This window comes from Theropithecus gelada, chromosome 19, assembly GCF_003255815.1.
Source record: "Theropithecus gelada isolate Dixy chromosome 19, Tgel_1.0, whole genome shotgun sequence".
NCBI lineage: Eukaryota > Metazoa > Chordata > Mammalia > Primates > Cercopithecidae > Theropithecus > Theropithecus gelada.
Genome location: NC_037687.1, coordinates 48,267,992 through 48,286,894, shown reverse-complemented (window position 1 = coordinate 48,286,894; position 18,903 = coordinate 48,267,992).

The following is an 18,903-nucleotide window of genomic DNA, read 5'->3' as shown; positions in this document are numbered from 1 at the left end:
CATAGTGTGAAAAAATGAAACAGAAACTCACAAAATTAGACTCAAGATGAATTTGATGGGGTGTAGAAACATCCTCCAATCAGAGGAGACGTGCTCCCACCTTTAGACACGAGAGGGTTGGGCTAGTGTTGCTGCCTCAAATATAGGATGAACTTGAACTTCAGATAAGCAATGAACAATTCTTTGTAAGTATAAACTATGTCCAAATATTTCATGGGGCATGTATCTACCAAAAAGTTTTGGTTGTCTATCTAAAATTCCATTTCAATCGGGCTTTTTTTTTTTTTTCCTTTTGGTAAATCTTGCCAGATTTAGGTCAGACAAAATTTCCAAAGCTTCTTTCAGTTTTTCCATTCACTGCTTTGTGTCCCCACCCCAAGGGGAGAGCCACCGGGGCCTCGGAAGAGGCGGGGCACACAAGAAGACAAGAAGAGTTCTTGGGTCAGAACAGCAAATTATGGCTGAGGCTACATGCATAGGGAAGGGGGTGTTGAAATAGGCAAAACCAAGTGTGTCAAGATTTGTTTTAGAAAGAAAAAAAAAAAAACAAACAATGGCTCATCAGCAGTGAGGCTGACCCGGTGAGTCCAGACCCCACAACCTACAGCAGAATCTGAACCATGGAGCTGTCACGGAGCAACTGGCAAAACATGAATTCATAGTTAAACCGATAAAATTCTGTGTCATCTGTCTTTATAACCCCAGAAAGTGACACTTATGCTTAAAAAAAAGACTAATATTCTTTTTTTTTTTTTTTTTTTTGTCTAAACCACTAATTATTTTACCTGTATGAAATTCCTCTATTATTTTCACTGCTGGAAAATCACAGGGTGGCTAGTACTGCTAGTACCTGTCACAGACAGGCGTAAACAATGTGATCCAATAAAACCTTATATAGCACAGTGCACACAATAGTGGCTTGCCAGGCCCGTCCAGTAAAACAAAACATTAAAGCAGAAAAAATTAACCAAAGATGGCTTGCACGGGGAAACGTGGTAAGCGAGTTTGAAGACTGAATTCCTAATATCCCTGGACAACAGACTTCACAGATACGGGAGAGTGGAAGGAAAGGGTCCCGGGGAGGGGCTGGCGATGAGCTGTCAAGATCTGACTGCAACTCGCAACTCGCTTCTCCTCCGCACCTGGGTTCATAGCATAGTCAGGTTGCTAACGACCCTGTGTGTCGGTTAGCACTTCACAGTTTGCAAATGTTTTTACATGCACTGGCTCATTGAGTCTTCCCCCAACGCTGTACAATCAGATAAAATCCTGCCATTCTCCAGGAACTGACTAGACCATAAATGCTCCCCACAAAAATGCTCAGCCTACTTGGGGAGATACCCATTAAATTACCATACTAATGAAAGTCCATTTATAGACAGAGGTAAAGAAAAGGACTTGGATCTGACTTTGCACAGGGTGATAGGGGAGGCTCCCTGGAAAAGGTGACGTTAGACCTGAGCTCCAAGGCAAACAGGGTGGGGGAAGCAGCACCTTCCTGTGGGAGGGCAGAGTCCTGAGCAGGGAAAGCCTGAAGGTATGCGGAGAGAGTGAAATAGGCAACTGTGGGGGTGGAGGTGGGCAGAGGAAGACAGAAGACAGCGGCAAGGCAGGGAGGGAGGATGAGCAGGGGCCAGACTTCCCAGGGCCCCAGAGGCCATTCCCAGGGTTTGGGAAGCCGTGGAATGGTGTTTAGCAAGGAGATGAGAGTTTCGGATCTCCTTTGCAGTGTGCCTTCTCCACTTCACAGCCATGATCCAGGGTCCAGAGCCCCGCTTTCCTTCTAGGAATTTAGAAGTTTCCTAAATTATCAAGAGAAAGTCTGGGGCTGGGTGCAGTGGCTCTTGCGTGTAATCCCAGCACTTTGGGAGGCCGAGGCGGGCAGATCGCCTAAGGTCAGGAGTTTGAGACCAACCTGGCCCACATGGCAAAATCCTGTCTCTATTAAAAATACAAAAATTAGCCAGGCATGGTGGCAGGCACCTGTAATCCCAGCTACTTGGGGGGCTGAGGCAGGAGAGTCACTTGAACCTGCGAGGCAGAGGTTGCAGTGAGCCAAGATCACGCCAATGCACTCCAGCCTGAGCGACAGAGCAAGACTCTGTCTCAAAAGAAAAAAAGAGGGTGAGTCAGATGTCATTTAATAGAGCCTTATTTGGAATTTGGAAGTGCACCCCTCCTATGAGTGGCCGATGGGCAATGTTAACTGCAGTGGAAGAGAAGTCCTTAGTGGATGCCAACTTCTTGAATGTAGTAGGAAGACAACCATCTCCTCAGGATGGCACAGCTTTGACCTTTGCTCAGGTGGACACTAGAGGGCCTCTTGGTCATCAGCTATGGGTGAGAATCATGCCGGAGGAGGCTAGGCTGCCTCTACCCTTCATTCCTGGTCTCCTGGAGGTCTGGTGTCATTGCTGCAAGCCCCATCCACCTTTCTTTCTCTTGTCACACTCATTCATCTCTGCCCATCTCCTCTATCTTCAGAATTCTTTCAAGTTTGGAAAGTGAGAAACTTTTCTTTATTTACAAGCATTCTTCTAAATGCCTAAGTTCATCTTTCTGAGGCCTAACTTTGGATTATCCATAGCTAGAACTTTCTTTCTTTCTTTCTCTCTTTCTTTCTTTCTTTCTTTCTTTCTTTCTTTCTTTCTTTCTTTCTTTCTTTCTTTTTCTTTCTTTCTTTCTTTCTTTCTTTCTTTCTTTCTTTCTTTCCTTCTTTCTTTCTTTCTCTCTCTCTTTCTTTCTCTCTTTTTCTCTATCTTTCTTTCTTTCTGTTTCTCTCTCTTTCTTCTTTCTTTCTTTCCTTCTCTCTCTCTTTCTTTCTTTCTCTCTCTGTCTTTCTTCTTCTTCTTTCTTTCTTTTCTTTTCTTTTTTCTTTTTTTTTTTTTGAGACAGGATCCAGCTCTTTTGCCCAGGCTAGAGTGCAGCAGTGTGATAATAGCTCACTGAAGCCTCACACTCCTGGACTCAAGCGATCCCAAAGTGCTGGGACTACAGTCATCACTATGCCCAGCTAATTTTAAAATTTTTTGTAGAGACAAGGTCACATTCTGTTGCCCATGCTGGTCTTGAACTCATGCCATCCTCCCACCTCAGTCTCCCAAAGTGTTGTTATTACAAGTGTGAGCCACCACACCCAGCCAAATGTTTTCCTTTTTCTTTGTACTCTGCTAGTATCATTCTTTTCCTTTTTCTGAGGCATCAAATGTAAAATGCCCACTTGACTAAATGGGCAAAGGGCAGGGGTTAGCAGGAAATAACCTAATTCTATTACAAAGAGGTTTTCCATTTGCAAGGATCACGCTGGAGGCATGAAAGAGAATGGTGGCATGAGGGTAGATCAATCGGTAGTTACTGCATAGCTCTGGTGGAAAGAGATGGCAACTTGGACTGGGATGATTGTGCTGGACACGGAAAGAAGAATTCAGATTCCATACAGATTATGAAATAAGATATTGAGACTAAGCCGTATTTTGGAGATGGAGATGGTGACCATGGAGAGAGAGGAGGACCTCACAATTCCTTTTGACACGTGGACGAGGCAGGGATGTTTTCACTGGAAATGGAAAACTAGAGATGGGAGTTACTTTTGAGAATAATGACCACCAGTTTGATTTTGAACACACTGAAATTGAGATGACTTTGAATTATTTAAGAAAAGATGGAAACTAGCCAGATCCAGTGCTCTGCAGAGAGGCATCTACTGCAGATGAAAATATGGAAGTTATAGATATATACATGGTAGGAGGAATAAGTTCAAGCCATCTATTATACAGCATGGTGACTCTAGCTAATAACAATGTGGTGTATATTTGAAAATTTCTAAGAGAGTAGATTTTCAGTGTTCTTACCACAAAAAATAATAAGTATGTGAAGAAATGCATACTTAATTAGCTTGACTTAGCCATCACATAATATATATGTATTTTAAAAAGTCATGCTGTATATGCTACAAATATATAAAATTTTAATTTACCAATTAAAATAAATAATTATGGCCAGGCATGGGGGCTCATGCCTTTAATCCCAGCACTTTGGGAGGCTGAGGCAGGCGGATCATGAGGTCAAGAGATCGAGAGCATCTTGGCCACATGGTGAAACGCTGTCTCTACTAAAAATACAAAAATTATCTGGGCGTGGTGGTGCAATGCCTGTAGTCCCAGCTACTTGGAAGGCTGAGGCAGGAGAAGCACTTGAACCTGGGAGGAGGAGGTTGCAGTGAGCAGAGATCGCGCCTCTGCACTCCAGCCTGGTGACAAGGCAAGACTCCATCTCAAAATAATAAAATAAATAAAATAATTATTAAAAATACAATTAAAATGGAAAATAATGGTAAGGAAAACAATAAAGGAGATTACTCAAGGAAAATGACAAGGGCTAGGGTCATACCTCTGACAGATCTCTCATTTAATGGTTGAATCAATGAGTCTTCAAGAGACTGAAAGGGGATCCTAGGATGGTAGAAAGAGAACCAAGGGAGTGTGTCAGCACAGAATCTAAGGTAAGAGATGGCTCCAGTGAAGAGGCAAGCGTCATCAGTGCCTTGAGCTGCTAAGGGGCAAGAGAGTAAAGAATTTAACAATTGTTGGATTTAGGGCATGAAGGGTGTTGGTGAACTAATGTCTTTTTTGGTGGAGGGATGTGGGCAGAAGCTAATTGCATGAACGTCATTGCAAATGGGAGGTGAGGAAACAGGAACAAGAGAACAGGCAGTGCAAACTGTTCTCACTGCGGCAGACGCCATTCTTCCCACCAGCTTGGCTGTAGCAGGGAGAGAACAGCAGGACAGCAGTGGGAGAGAGATGTGGCATCCAGGGAGGTGTGCTTATTGGCTTGCTTGCCTATTTGCTGAAGACAGGAATTTTGAGGATGTTCGCGGTAAGCAGAAAGGTCCCTGTGGGGAAAAGAGCACTTGCGTGGATAAAAAGGGGAAGAGACATTTTATAGATCATGTTGGGTTTTTGTTAAGTTAGGAGGGGTGGGACCTAAAGCTTGGGTGGTGTTGGTGGGGAAGAGAATTCACCCCAGAGAAGGCGAGGAGCATCCTCCATCTCACAGTTGAGAAGGGAGGAGGACCGGATCTGCGCAGGTGAAGGAGGCTTGGGGCACAGCACCAGGAAGCTCTGTCTAAGACAAGTGCAGTAATGTAAGAGGTCATGTCATGTGCTGAGTGGTGTCAGTCAAACATTTGAAAGGAAGAGATATGTTTCAGAATAAGTCTATAAGCAAGAAAGCAAATTAATTTGGTAAACGCAGCGGAAGAGCCTCGCAGGTTTGAGAGATCTTCTAGGGTTGGTGACTATGGATTTAGGATAGAAATGGAGGAGCTTGTGGTCCAGGAGTGGGATGTTTAATTGGCCTCTGTCTATTTGCCCAAAGCATTTGTCCACTCCTGACCCGTGTAAACTTTATCAGTCTAAATAAGATGATACTCTTGGAAATGGTTACATGTAGTTCACCCTATTTCCCCAACTAGTATGCACACTCTTTGAAAACCTAACTTCTCTGCCACTTGTCCCACCCCTCTTCAACTATCTTCCTACAGCTTCAGGCAAAGAGTATATCATGGCATTTTTAAAATAAGGTAAAGTTTGTGAAAGCATTACAAAAACTTGGCGGTGGGCAAGACAAAACTGAGTACTTAAATTATTACTACATCAATCCGGAAGCCTAATATGGACAATATTAACAATGTACTTTTTGAGAGTTTTAATTTTTTTCAGATTGCAAATTCTATTGTCACACTATCTTATTTGTTCCAAAAATCACTAATGAGGTGGGTATTTTTTTTTTTTTGATGGAGTCTCACTCTGTCATCCAGGCTATAGTGCAGTGGCAGGATCTCATCTCACTGCAACCTCCATCTCTTTGGTTCAAGCAATTCTCTTGCCTCAGCCTCCCAAGTAGCTGGGACCCCAGGCCCACACCACCACACCCAGCTAACTTTTGTATTTTAGTGGAGATGGGGTTTCACCACGTTGCCAGGCTGGTCTCAAACTCCAGGCCTAAGGTGATCTGAGGTGGATATTTTTGACCCCATTTTCAGTCCAGGAGCCTGGGTGGCTAGTTGAAGGTCAGAGAACAAAGGTGCGTCAAAACTGAAGGTGCAATCCAGGTCTTGGGACATCAAGGAGGAAGCTGGTTTCATCAGTGCCCAGAGATGCCAAAACTTGAGAATATTCAATATGGAGTAATGGTCCTCAAAGCTGACAATGGAAGATAAATCTATAGATTCTTTTTTTTTTTTTTTGTGGATGCCAAGCATGGTCTTCAAATATCCAGGCCGATTTTCACTACACTACACCTGGCCACACCTCCAAGACTGAGAGGTACAAAGACTGTAGAGAAGTCATCAGCAGTTTCCTCACCTCCTGCAAGAACTGCTGTAGACTGTATTTGTTGAAAGTTGTTTCTTCGTCTAATGCTTTGGGACAGTGGTGATGGAATAATGGCCCTGCCTGGGGGAAAGGACATTTTTCCTGAATGTGCAGATGCCAGACCCCCAGGGTCAATGCCTGGCCACTGTCTGTGAATCTAAAGCTAATCTCAGAGCGCCTGAGGCTGGTCAGGGAAACCCAGTAAAGGCATCATTTTTCCATGAGCTTTAATGCTAAATGAATTGTCCACACAAGACGCCCCATGCATCTCCCATGTGCATTAGTTATTTTGCCAGCATTAACAAAGAAATATCCGAGCAAAATGCCAAAGACTTGACAGGTCTATTTTTCAGAGATAAATTAGGAAGAAGGTATCCACTTAGAAATTGGGACATTGATTTTGAAAGGGGAATGTGGATCTTGTTCATCTTCAAAAGAGATCTATTTTTTTTAATCAGCTTAATTTTTAAAATCCAGGAATCCACATCACACTTTGGAAGATGTCCTTGAGTTTCAGAGGGAAATTAGTTGTACGCATTCTCAGCTAGGATATGGCTGGGTCTATTCCATTTCTTAAATGTCTAAAAAATATCAGGAGGATCTATTAAGCTAAAGGACCCATGTTAATGCAACATTAGGGAACTTGATTACAGTCCAGCACTCAGGAAAATCATTTTCAGCTTCACACATGCTACATTGCACATGTAATATTTTGTGTTTGATGTTATTTGTCATTTATTAAATGTATATATTAATATGAAGTGTTCCATTTCCTGGCTACGGGGTGTTTAAAAAGTTCAGTCTCACTTCATACTCACACCGAAGAAATCTCATTTCCCTACCCCTTTCCTGAGCCAAGGCTCCTCAGCATTGCTCAGGAAATAGAATGCTCATTCTGTTTATTGAGCGCCTACTGTGCTCTGGGCATTAGGCTATGAAATACGTCAGGAAGACAGTAACTGAATTGGACACAGCCTCTGCCCTTCAGAGGCTTACATTCAGTGGGATGAAGGAGACACATAGACACATAAATACAGCAGCTGTTGTATTTAACTGATTAAATACAACATGCCAAATATAATAATGTAGGCATACCAAATGCATCAAGGAATACCAAGAAAAAATGTATTCACTCTGGTAGGGGGTTGGAGAAGACTTAAGCACTAGACAGCATCTAAGCTGGGCATATGGAGTAGTCATTCTGGTTTTGCTAGAAAGAGAAAAATATAAAAAACTATTGTGAACATTTTTTTTTAAGTGACAGATTGTCAAAGTGAGTTTCTTATGGATTTGAGGTCCCTTGAGGAGTCAACTAGATACGCATCAAAACACCAAGGTGACTGGGGGACTAACCGCACTGTATGAAAAATAGACAATGGCTGTAAAGTAAAATCTGCTCCACAACTCCTGATACTGTCTTAGGAGAATGACTAAAGGATCTAAAGAGAAGAGAGTGAAAAGATTCATAACAAGGTTTTCTTCTGAAACAGTTGTTATCCTAGAGTGAACCCGGTTACACCCATCCCCCTGAGTCACCTTTACCCAAGAGTACCCAGTGAAGTCAGGACCTCCAGGCACTTTCACTAAGGATATGGAAAAGCTACCCAATTAATAAAGTTGTGTTTTTTGTTTTTGTTTTTGTTTTTTTGAGATGGACTCTCCCTCTGTCGCCCAGGCTGGAGTGCAGTGGTGCGATCTCGGCTCACTGCAAGCTCCACCTCCCGGGTTTACACCATTCTCCTGCCTCAGCTTCCTGAGTAGCTGGGACTACAGGCGCCCGCCACCACGCCTGGCTAATTTTTTTGTATTTTTAGCAGAGACAGCGTTTCTTTATGTTAGCCAGGATGGTCTTGATCTCCTGACCTCGTGATCCACCTGCCTCGGCCTCCCAAAGTGCTGGGATTACAGGCATGAGCCACTGTGCCCGTCCCCCAATGAATAAAGTTTAAGGGGATGGTAGTTAAAACAAAGTTTCCTTTTGACTAGGTCACAACTCATGCTTACTTAATATACCAATGACATCAAACCATGTATAACTTGTATTGACATTTAAAAATATGGCATAATATACTATGCTAAGGATAACTATTTTCCTGTAGTATTCATTATTCATCTATCCAGGCTTCTTTTTTCTACTTGTAAACAATGTTTCCATAAACATATTTGGTTACATCTTGGGATGATTTCTACTGCTTTGCTATGATAAATCCTGGAAATGTAATTGCAGGGAAAAGTTTTCTTTTCCAAATTGGCTGACTCCTTTGAACTATTTAAATAGTCTTTATTTTTCTGTTAGATGGCTTGAATTTTCTCACTGATTTATAAGCATTTTCATGTATTTTTGACGGTTGTCTTCATCACTTTTGAGGCAAATATTTTCTTCCAGTGTCACCTTTAGCTTAAGATGTTTCCTGGCTACATACTGTGTTTTTTAAAACTTTGGCAATTTCAAATTTATTCATCTTTTATTTTCTACTTTTAAAAATAATTGTTAAAATAGATTCTATTATCCTTTTTGATACTCTTACAGTTTTATTTTTCTGTGTGTGTGTGTGTGTTTAGGTACTTCATATGTCTTAAATTCATAATGTAAATTTTGTAAATTAGATATCTAACAGACCAGTTCTCCATTTTTAAACACCCCTTTCAATCTCCACTGTGATGTTAATATTGAGTGTCAAGTTGATTGGATTGAAGGATGCAAAGTATTGTTCTGGGTGTGTCCTTGAGGGTGTTGCCAAAGGAAATTAACATTTGAGTCAGTGGACTGGGAGAGGCAGACCCACCCTCAATCCCGGTGCACACCATCTAATCACTTGCCAGCACAGCTAGGATAAAAGTAGGCAGAAGGATGTGGAAGGACTAGACTGGTGAGTCTTCTGGCCTCCATCTTTCTCCTGTGCTGGATGCTTCCTGCCCTTGAACATTCATCAGACTCCAAGTTCTTCAGCTTTTGGAGTCTCGGACCTACACCAGTGGTTAGCCAGGGGCTCTCGGGCCTTCAGCCATAGACTGATGGCTGCATTGTCGGCTTCCCTACTTTTGAGGTTTTGGACTCGGACTGGCTTCCTTGCTTCTCAGCTTGCAGATGGCCTATTGTGGGACTTCACTTTGTGATCATGTGAGTCAATTCTCCTAATAGACTCTCCTTCATATATACGTCTATCCTATTAATCCTGTCCCTCTAGAGAACCCTGACTAATACATCCACTAATTTCAAATATCAGTGTATCTCACAATAACTTCAATATACACAAGTGTCTATTTCTGAAATTTTGAGTCTATTTCATCTATTTGTAGATTCTTAAGCAACACCGCACTTCTTTAATGTTTAAAGTTTCATAAATTTTATATCAGATGATGAAAGTCCATTCCTCTGATCACTGTTTTTTTCAAACTTTCATGTCTGTTCATGAGCAGTTTTCTTCCACTTAAATTTTATAATTTATTTGTTGACTTGCATAATAATATCATTGTCATTTTGTTTGGGGTTACATTATATTTTCAGATAATTTTGGAGAGAGGCAACATTTTAAAAATAGAAACTCCCACCCATAAACAGTAAATAATCCTCCACTTATATTCAAGTCAATTTATTAAAATGTTAGATTTTTCCATAAAGGTTTATTATATTACCATTAAATTTGTTTACTTCCAGCTACAGTATTTTATAGTCTTTTTATCATGGTTTGGAACAAGATGTGTTGTACTTGGTTACTGCTGGTACACAGTAACCAGTAAAAGTTTTGTACTTTTTCATATTAATCTTGTATCCAGCCACTCACTTGACATCTTATATCAATGTTACTGTATTGTTAATTGATTATCTCAATTGTTAATAGATTGGATTATTAACACAGTTAATTATATTATCTTCAAGTAGAGACAGTTTTGTCTCTTTCCAACTTATTTCCTCCCTTTTCTCCCTTGCTAATTGGCTAATACATCTAGTAAAATGTTGAATAGTAGCAAGCATTTTTATATTTCCTAACTTTAATGACATTGCTTATGTTTTACCAATATTTTGCATATTTGTTGTACTTTTTGTGATATTTTCTCTATCTCTAGTTTATTATTTTATCACAATATGGTGGTAGATGTTTCATAATGCTTTCAGACACCTATTATAACAATAAAGAAATGGTTTTACTACTTTGCTTTGGTAATATAGTAAATTACATTAATATATTTTCTAATGTAGAAATATCCAAATTTATACTTCTACCCCTAAATTTTCCCTTGGGCTCTAAACATTTTATAACCAACTGCTTCTATACAACTCAGATGAACAATACACTTCTTGTACATAATATAGCCCAAAAGCAAATTTTTGCTTTCTTTATCCAAACTCCTTTTCTCCCTTAGTGATTCCAATCTCGGTTAATGGCAACATGACCTACTCTGCTGCTCAGGAAAAATCACTGGAAGCATCCTTGCCCTCATTCTCTGTAATCGATCACATCAAATCTATTAGTAAGCCTTGTGGTGTCCACATTCAAAACTTACCTGGAATTGCAGTTTTTCCACTTCCATCTCTCTAGCCCAAATCACCAGCTATTCTTACCTGGATGGCTTCAGTAATGTCCAGCTGGTCTCTGTGTTTCCATATTTGTTCCCTTTATTCCATTCCCAAACCAGCAGCCACAGAGATCCTCCTGGTGTCTCCTGCTGAAACATTCACTCTCTTCCCATCACATTTAAAATAAAATCCAAAATTGCTTCCAGGGGCAACAAGGCACAGCACAATCTAGGATCTGACACCTCCTGACATTATCTCTTATCACATTTTTTCTAGCTCACTGACTTCAACTACGTTACCCACATTATGATTCCTTGATGACACCAAGCACGTTCTCATTGTAAGGCCTTTGCAGTTTGCCATTACTCTCTGCATGTGGAAGACTTCTTCCACAGGTACTCAACATAGCTCTTCTCTTTACTTCACTTCTCTGCTGAAAAATCATTCTGTCAGAAACATCATTCTATCAGTCTTCCTTGACCATGCAGTCCCAGCTGGCCCATAGTCCTCATTTTCTATTTCTTTGTTCTGCTTTCGCTTTCACCCCGACTTTATTTTAGGTATTTTAATCTTGTTCATTGCTTGTGGCTCCCATTATGATAAAAAATCCATAAGGGAATTGTCTGTTTAATTTACTCACTACTCTATTCCCACTGACTAGAAAAATTAAAATGTATCCAGACTTTGTCCAATGCCCAGTGGGGAGGAAGCAAAACCACCCCTATTTAAGAACCATTGCATTGAATGCTTATTTTAAAAAATAAAAGAACAAATGAGTCAAATCAGCAATCTTATCTTCTGATGGAAAATAACTAGAAAAGAAGAGTAAGTTAAACCCAAAGTAAGAATGAAGAACATAATAAAAATCAGAGTAAAGTGACGAATAAGGAAACAGAGAGAGAGAGAGAAGATAGAAAAAAAACCCAATAAAACCAAAAGCTAGTTCTTTAAAAAATAAAACAACAAAATGTATAAACCTCTAGCCATACTGACCAAGAAAAAGAAAAAGAAGATATAAATGACCAAAACTGGGAGTAAAAGCAAGAACATTGCTAGAGACTCAAAAATAAAGCTGACTGGCTATGTTATTATTATTAGACAAAACAGACTTCAGAACAAGAAACATTACCAGAGATAAAGAGGGACAAGACAGTTCATAAATATGTATGTACACAATAACAGACTTTCAAAATACATAAAGTGACACTGACAAAGCTGAAAGAGAAAAAGACAGATCCAAAATTACAGTGGAAGATTTTAACACTCCTACATAGTACTTGATAGATCAAGTAGGCAGAAAATCAGTAAGAACATAGAAGAAATGAACAACACTATCAACTAACTTGACTTGGTTGACATTTATAGACCCATCAACCCAAACAGCAGAATGCACATATTTTTTGAATACTCAGAGAATAACAACTAAGATACATCATATTCTGAGCCATAAAAGGATTGCTAATAAATTTAAGAGAACTGGCATCAAACAGTGTCAGTTCTTTAACTTCAACAAAATTAGATATAAGAGGCAGAAAAAGTATCTGGAAAATCAGTAAGTATTTGGAAAGCTGAATAATGCTCTTCTAAATAACTTATGGGTCAAAGCAGAAGTCATAGGAAAAAATTAGAAAATATTTTTAACTGGATGAAAACAAAATTACAATATAGCTGGACCTCCATATCTGTGGGTTCTGTATTCATGAATTTAACCGAAGTTGGATTGAAAATATTAACAAATAAAAATTGGGTTTGTACTGAATATTTACAAACTTTTTTTCTTGTCGTGATTCCCAAACAGTAGAGAAAAACAACCATTTACATAGCATTTACATTTTATCAGGTATTATAAGTAATCTAGAGATTATTTAAAGTATACTGGAGGATGTGCGTACATTATATTCAAATACTATGCAATTTTACTTTAGGGATTTCAGCATCCCTAAGTTTTGGTATCCACAGGAGGTCCTGGAACCAAATCCCATGGGCACTGAGGAACAACTGTATATCAAAATGTGTGGGAGATGGCTAAAACTGTGCATAGACAAAAAATGTACAGGTTTAAATGCTTGTATTAGAAAAGAACAGAGTTCCAAAATAAATTATCTAAGATCTCATCTCAAAAATTTAGAAAAAGCATAAGTTCTAGAGATCCACTGTACAACATCTTGTCTATAGTTAATGACACTGTACTGTACATTTAAAATTTTGCTGGAAACGTTGGTCCCATATTACCTGTACTCACCACAATAAAAAAATGAAAAGGAAATTAAAATCCAAGGAAGTAGAAATGGAAATTAATGAAGACAAGAGCAGTCAAAACTCAATAATAAACACATAAACAATAAAGAAAAAATTTAAAAAATAAAGTTTTTTTTTTAAAAAAAAACAGTAAATTGGATAAGGCTCTAGTTTTACTCACCAATAAAACAAAAGACAAAGATAAACAATAATGTAAATGAAAGACGGGAAACCACATCATACCCTACAACTTTATGAAAGAGAAATTACTAAAACTGACTAAGGCAGAAATGGAAAATCTGAATAGTCCTATGTGTCAACTAAATATACTGAATTCATTAATTAAAAACCTTCCCACAAAGGAAACTCCAGGCCCAGAGGGATTCTCTGGTAAATGCTATCAAACATTTAAGAAGGAGAATACCAGCTCTATACAAAATGTTGCAGAAATTACAAAAGGAGGAAGCACTAACCAATTTATTTTATGAGGCCAACATTGTGCTTATACCAAAACCAAAAAATATATATTACAGAGATTTAAAAAAAGTTTTAAAGCTAGACACTAACTTTCTCACGATCACAGATTTAAAAATCCTTAGCAAAATATTAGTGAATTGAATTCAGTAGCATGTTAAAATTAGAATGCATCATGACCAATTGGGGTTTATCCTGCTGGGAGGATAATTTGCAGGCAAGCCCTACTCCCCCCGTGGTGGGTGGATTGCTTTGTTGCACAACCTCCCTGTCTCTCTGGACCCCAGGCCTGCACTGGCCAGGCTGCCCTCCAGCCCTCAAATTGAGTGGGATCTGCTGCAGCTCCTCCCCACCTGGGAGCATGTCCAAATCCTGACAACAAGATTTTCACTCTGTCTTTTACACAACAGTAAAGTTTGACCTATGCTTCCTAATCTGTGGATAAACAGTCCTTAAAGGTTCAAGAGCAACCTTGTTCAAAAAGCAGCAGCTCACATTCCATGATGAATTTAATCAAGGTGTCCTTGTTCCCATCCTGTACCAACCCACCTAACTCATATCCATTTTTACCTTTATTTCTCCTCTTAAAAACTACTCAATGCAGGGAAGTCAGAAAATTTGGACATCAAACACCAAAATGAGAAGAATCACCAAGATCCCACCAATCAGAGGTGACCACTGATCTTATTTTCTTAAGCAAATTTGTAAGTTATTTTCTGACTTTGTTATTCTGTTTGGAAAGGATTTTTCTGACCCTCAGAAGGTAAACTAATTTGTGTCTCTTATCCTTTAAGCAACTTCCTGAGAATAATTTCACCATTTAATAAAGCACACTGCCTGTGTCATATAATAAATAGTTTTATAGATTTTGGTGGATTTATGATCCTATTATTCTCTTCCATTGATCTATTTTTTGTGTCATTCATTTTTAAACAATGTGATTTCATAATATGCTCTAATATATTATGTGCCCAATTTCCATAGATATTTTTTCCAATCCTTTTCTCATTTTCAACTTTTGTTCATTTCACATTTATTTTTCTAGATAAAAGGTGTAAAATATTTTTACATTTGCCAAAAATTTATTTAGAAGATTGATTCAGATTTCATTACATTTATAGATTGACTTAAGGAAGAAATAGATTTCCAATTCCATATTCCCATTTATTAAAATTCTTTTTTTATTTTCTCAGTCATATTTGTCTTCATTTCCTCATAGACACTCCATATTTAAAAAAAAAAAACTGTGTCTGAAATACAGTGAAAGGCAACTAAACATGCTCAAGGAGACCCACTGCTGGCCACAGTACTCAATCATTTCCAGGCAGTACAGGAAAACTATTTTCTATGGAATTCCAGCACTCAGGAACATTTCCCACCTCCTGGGATTTCACATTCTCTCTTGTATGTTGTACCATCTTTTTGGTCTTTAGTATTGCAAAGTTGACCTCTATTTCATAAACTTCTGGGCAGGTATAGCAAGAGCTAGAAGGAAACATCTGTCCTTATCAAATGATAATGTAAAAAACTACAGCTAGTTGGGGTTGGGGGTAATTTTTGTGTTCCTGACACAACAATTTTGCATGAGTTTTCTTTGCATTAGTCATGAGTGCAATAAACTATGTTCACTGTCTTTTGTAGAGAAAAGAACCGAAGTTTATGCGATTGACGCCACTGGTATAAGGAATTCTGAGCAAAGAGCCCATATGCACAAAACTACACATTTTTGCCCCCTTCAGAGTAAATAATTTCAAGACGAACGTGGATTTTTCCTGCACCATTCCCCTCCAGCAGGGTTTGGAGAATCTACCAGAATGGGTGCCCTCGTCCAATACTTTTTCAATAGTTTTCCTTTCTACCTCTAAAGGCTCTGATTTCTCTCCAAACGTGTAGATGAGAAGCCTGTGTAACTAAAGACTAAGACAACACAGATGGTAATATCTCCCTGGAGTCACAAAAGTCTCTAACCACCTTCTTTATTACTAATTCTTAGGTGACTTTCTAACGTATTTTTTCTTAGGTTGCACCTACATTGATTTATACTCAGGACTCTCTGCATATAACTGTTCTGCTATATTGTCTTTTGATGATGAGGTTTTTTTCTCTCCCAGTGTTTATGCCTTTCTTTCTTTTTCTTGCCTGATAGCATTGGCTGTATCTCCCAAATAATATCAAATAATAATGCTGATAGCTGTCATTATTTATTACTCTTAGCTCTCTCTCTATATATATATACACACACACACATATATACACACATATATACACACATGTATATACACACACACATACATATGTGTGTATATATATGTATTCATTCAATGTTTTATATGTGATGGTCATTAATAGGTTAAGCATTTTTACAAGTTTCCAAAGTATCTTTCCAACTTAATTCTTTTAATAGAAATAATTTTAAAATTTTATTAGATGCCTTTCGGCTATTGAGAAATTTTTTTTTGCTCTGTTCTATTAACATAGTGAAATACATTAATAGATTTCCTAATATTGAATCACCTTTGTTCCCTTAAGAAGAAGTTTCCTTGGCCGTGGTAGCATTTTTTATTATAAGACTGATTTGTTGCTCATATTTTAACATTTGAGAATTCAAATCTGTACTTCTAAGTGAGAAAGTCTGTGGTTTTCTTTTTCACTTTTGTCTCTGGTTTTAATATCAATACTTTGACAATTTCCTTAAATAAATTATGAAGCACTTAACTTAGGGATCTCCTGCTTATTGAAATTTTGAATAGCTTGCCCATGTTTGAAATTGAAAAATATTTTAGAGGAAAGTCTTCTACAGGTTTTTGTGTTTATCCTTCATTTATTTTTTTAACACTGAGTATATTTAAGACTTATTAATTCTTTGCTTTCATGGATTAGAATTTGTAGTGATTTCATTACCTTTATTTTCTAAATTTTCATTAGTTACAGATTTTTGGGCCCTTTTGATCAGTTATTTCTCCTCCAATTTAGAAGGCATAGATGGAGCTTTGCAAGGATATATACTATTTAATATCTACATTAATATTAAAGTGGATATTAATTTTCTTAGCAAGAGGTACCTACCATTAGACAGAACAATTTCTAGCAGAAATTTCTCAAGATTTATGACACGCATCTTTAAACTCTGACAGTGCTTTGATCATTTTATTGAGTCCTGGGGAAACGGGTCAGAGACTACACAGCAATCCCCATGGTTTCCAGGACTCTGCTGTAGCTTTGAACTCTGCCTAACGTTGATTTGACTTCCTAACTAGATTGCTCATTCTTCAGTTCTGAATCCAACACTCACTTCCTCGAGGAGACATTTCCTGTTACATCCTTGGAGGTTTTGTTTCTTCCAATATGCCCTTCCTGGCATCCTGGACATCTTTAAAAATAATCTTCCTTCCCCTCTAGAGTGTAAGTTCCATTAGATCCAGCACTAATTCTGCCTTAGTTGCTATTGTGTCTCCAGGGCACTGCCTGGCACCTGGTCTTTAGTAGGCTGTCCATACATTTTTGTCCTATGATTTCTAGAGGGCAGGGATTCTTACCATCTTTTGTCTCATTTCCCTGGATGCAGAGCAGATGCCCAATAAATACTACATTTCAGAAAAATACATGGGATTGATTAGTTTTTCATTTTACAGTGACTCTAACTCTTCAGAAACTGAGTTTTTCTCTCCTCTACTTTATGACTCAACAGCTAAAAGTGATCCACAGAGATTATTGGACCTCAGGCTCTGACAGTAATATGTTGATGCTAATTCAGGCATATAAATATCTAATTTTCAAAAAATAATAATTCCAGGAAAACTGATTTTTCTTAGCATTTTTTTGAGTTCTCCTTAATTGCTACAAATATCTCTAAGAAAAAAAAAAAGAGTTCTTCCTTATGTCTAAGTTTATTCCTGCATGTTGCAATGTCAGGTCATTGGTCCTTGTTTTCTCCCCGGGTATTTGTAGCTATTCCTGCTATAATTGCTTCTTGGCCAAAGTTTTACTTGTTTGACAGCGAGAGAGACAGAAAGACAGACAGCATGCTCACCTTTAAACTCAAAGGAATCCCTCTTTTCCCTCAGAAGGTTAGGGGCAGATCCAGCAAACAGAATTCTTTGCAAAGGCCAAGGAATCACACACAGAAACTGCATCACAGAATTGTCTCCTGAAGTCATATCACCCTTCCTTCAGAACTTGCAAAGGCCAAGTAGACAATTGCCTACGTGGCTTGGAAAATTTCTAACAGACTTTCTTACCTTCAATTCTCTTTTCTTCACAGGTTAAATTCAGGTCTCACCATTTTATCTAAGACACTGATTTATAACTCCGAAGACTTCTGTGGTAGCATCCCCACGTCAGCTGTCATGACACAGCGAGCCACTGTTAGCCTCTAATGTCTGCTTGCATTAGCAAAGTTCTAAGTGCATGATACTTAAGACTGGTAAGTTTGAAAGGAGACCAGGCAGCCGAAAATAGAGGTGCTTAGTAGACTCTATTCTCAGGTAGCACAGGGTGTCTTCTTCAGGGGAATGTGTGTTAAAATGAAGTAAAAGGAAGTCAATATCTTAGAAACAGAACAGAGGTCCTTGCAGGATGAGAGACTGCTCAAAGTTGAGACAGAGGGGCCTGGATGAGTCTGAATCTGTGACTGACAGTTGCAAAGAGGAATTCCTCTTACTTGGAAGAATGAGCCCCTTATATTGGGATTCGTGCCCAACTCTGTATTAAGACGGTTCACACGATCATGCCTTACCAGTCCCTGGGGGCCTAGTGACCACCCGAAGATGGTTAAGATGGTTCTGTACTAAAGAGCCCTACACTGGCTTTGAAAAACAGTAAGATGCTCTCTGAGATACCTTCTGATACAATTATTCTAGAATGACAATGACCAGGGTGGCCCATACTGGAGGCTCTAAATGGATATAAGAAAATGTCCATTTCTCTATCAGTCACCAAAACACAGGCTCTTAGTGCAACCTTTAGAGTATGTGGTGGCCATCCTTAAGAGGTGGCCCATCAAAGTATCCATTTCCCTCAGGTTCTTTCCCAATATCCCATCTTTTCCACTAGGGTTCTTATGGTTCTAATGAAGCTAAATCCATCTTCAGCTTCAGGCAAGGAACATAGGACCCCAGCTAAGACAACCAGGATACTCCATTGTCCCACACAGAGTGATTGTTTTAATGATTGGAACTCACCTTGGCTCATCCAATCAGGGGATGCATGAGAAAAGAAAGATGTCCAGAGAATTGTTGGCAGTCAAGTTCATCTGCGAACATGAGATGAGACCAATCTATAAAAGGCAGAGACAAG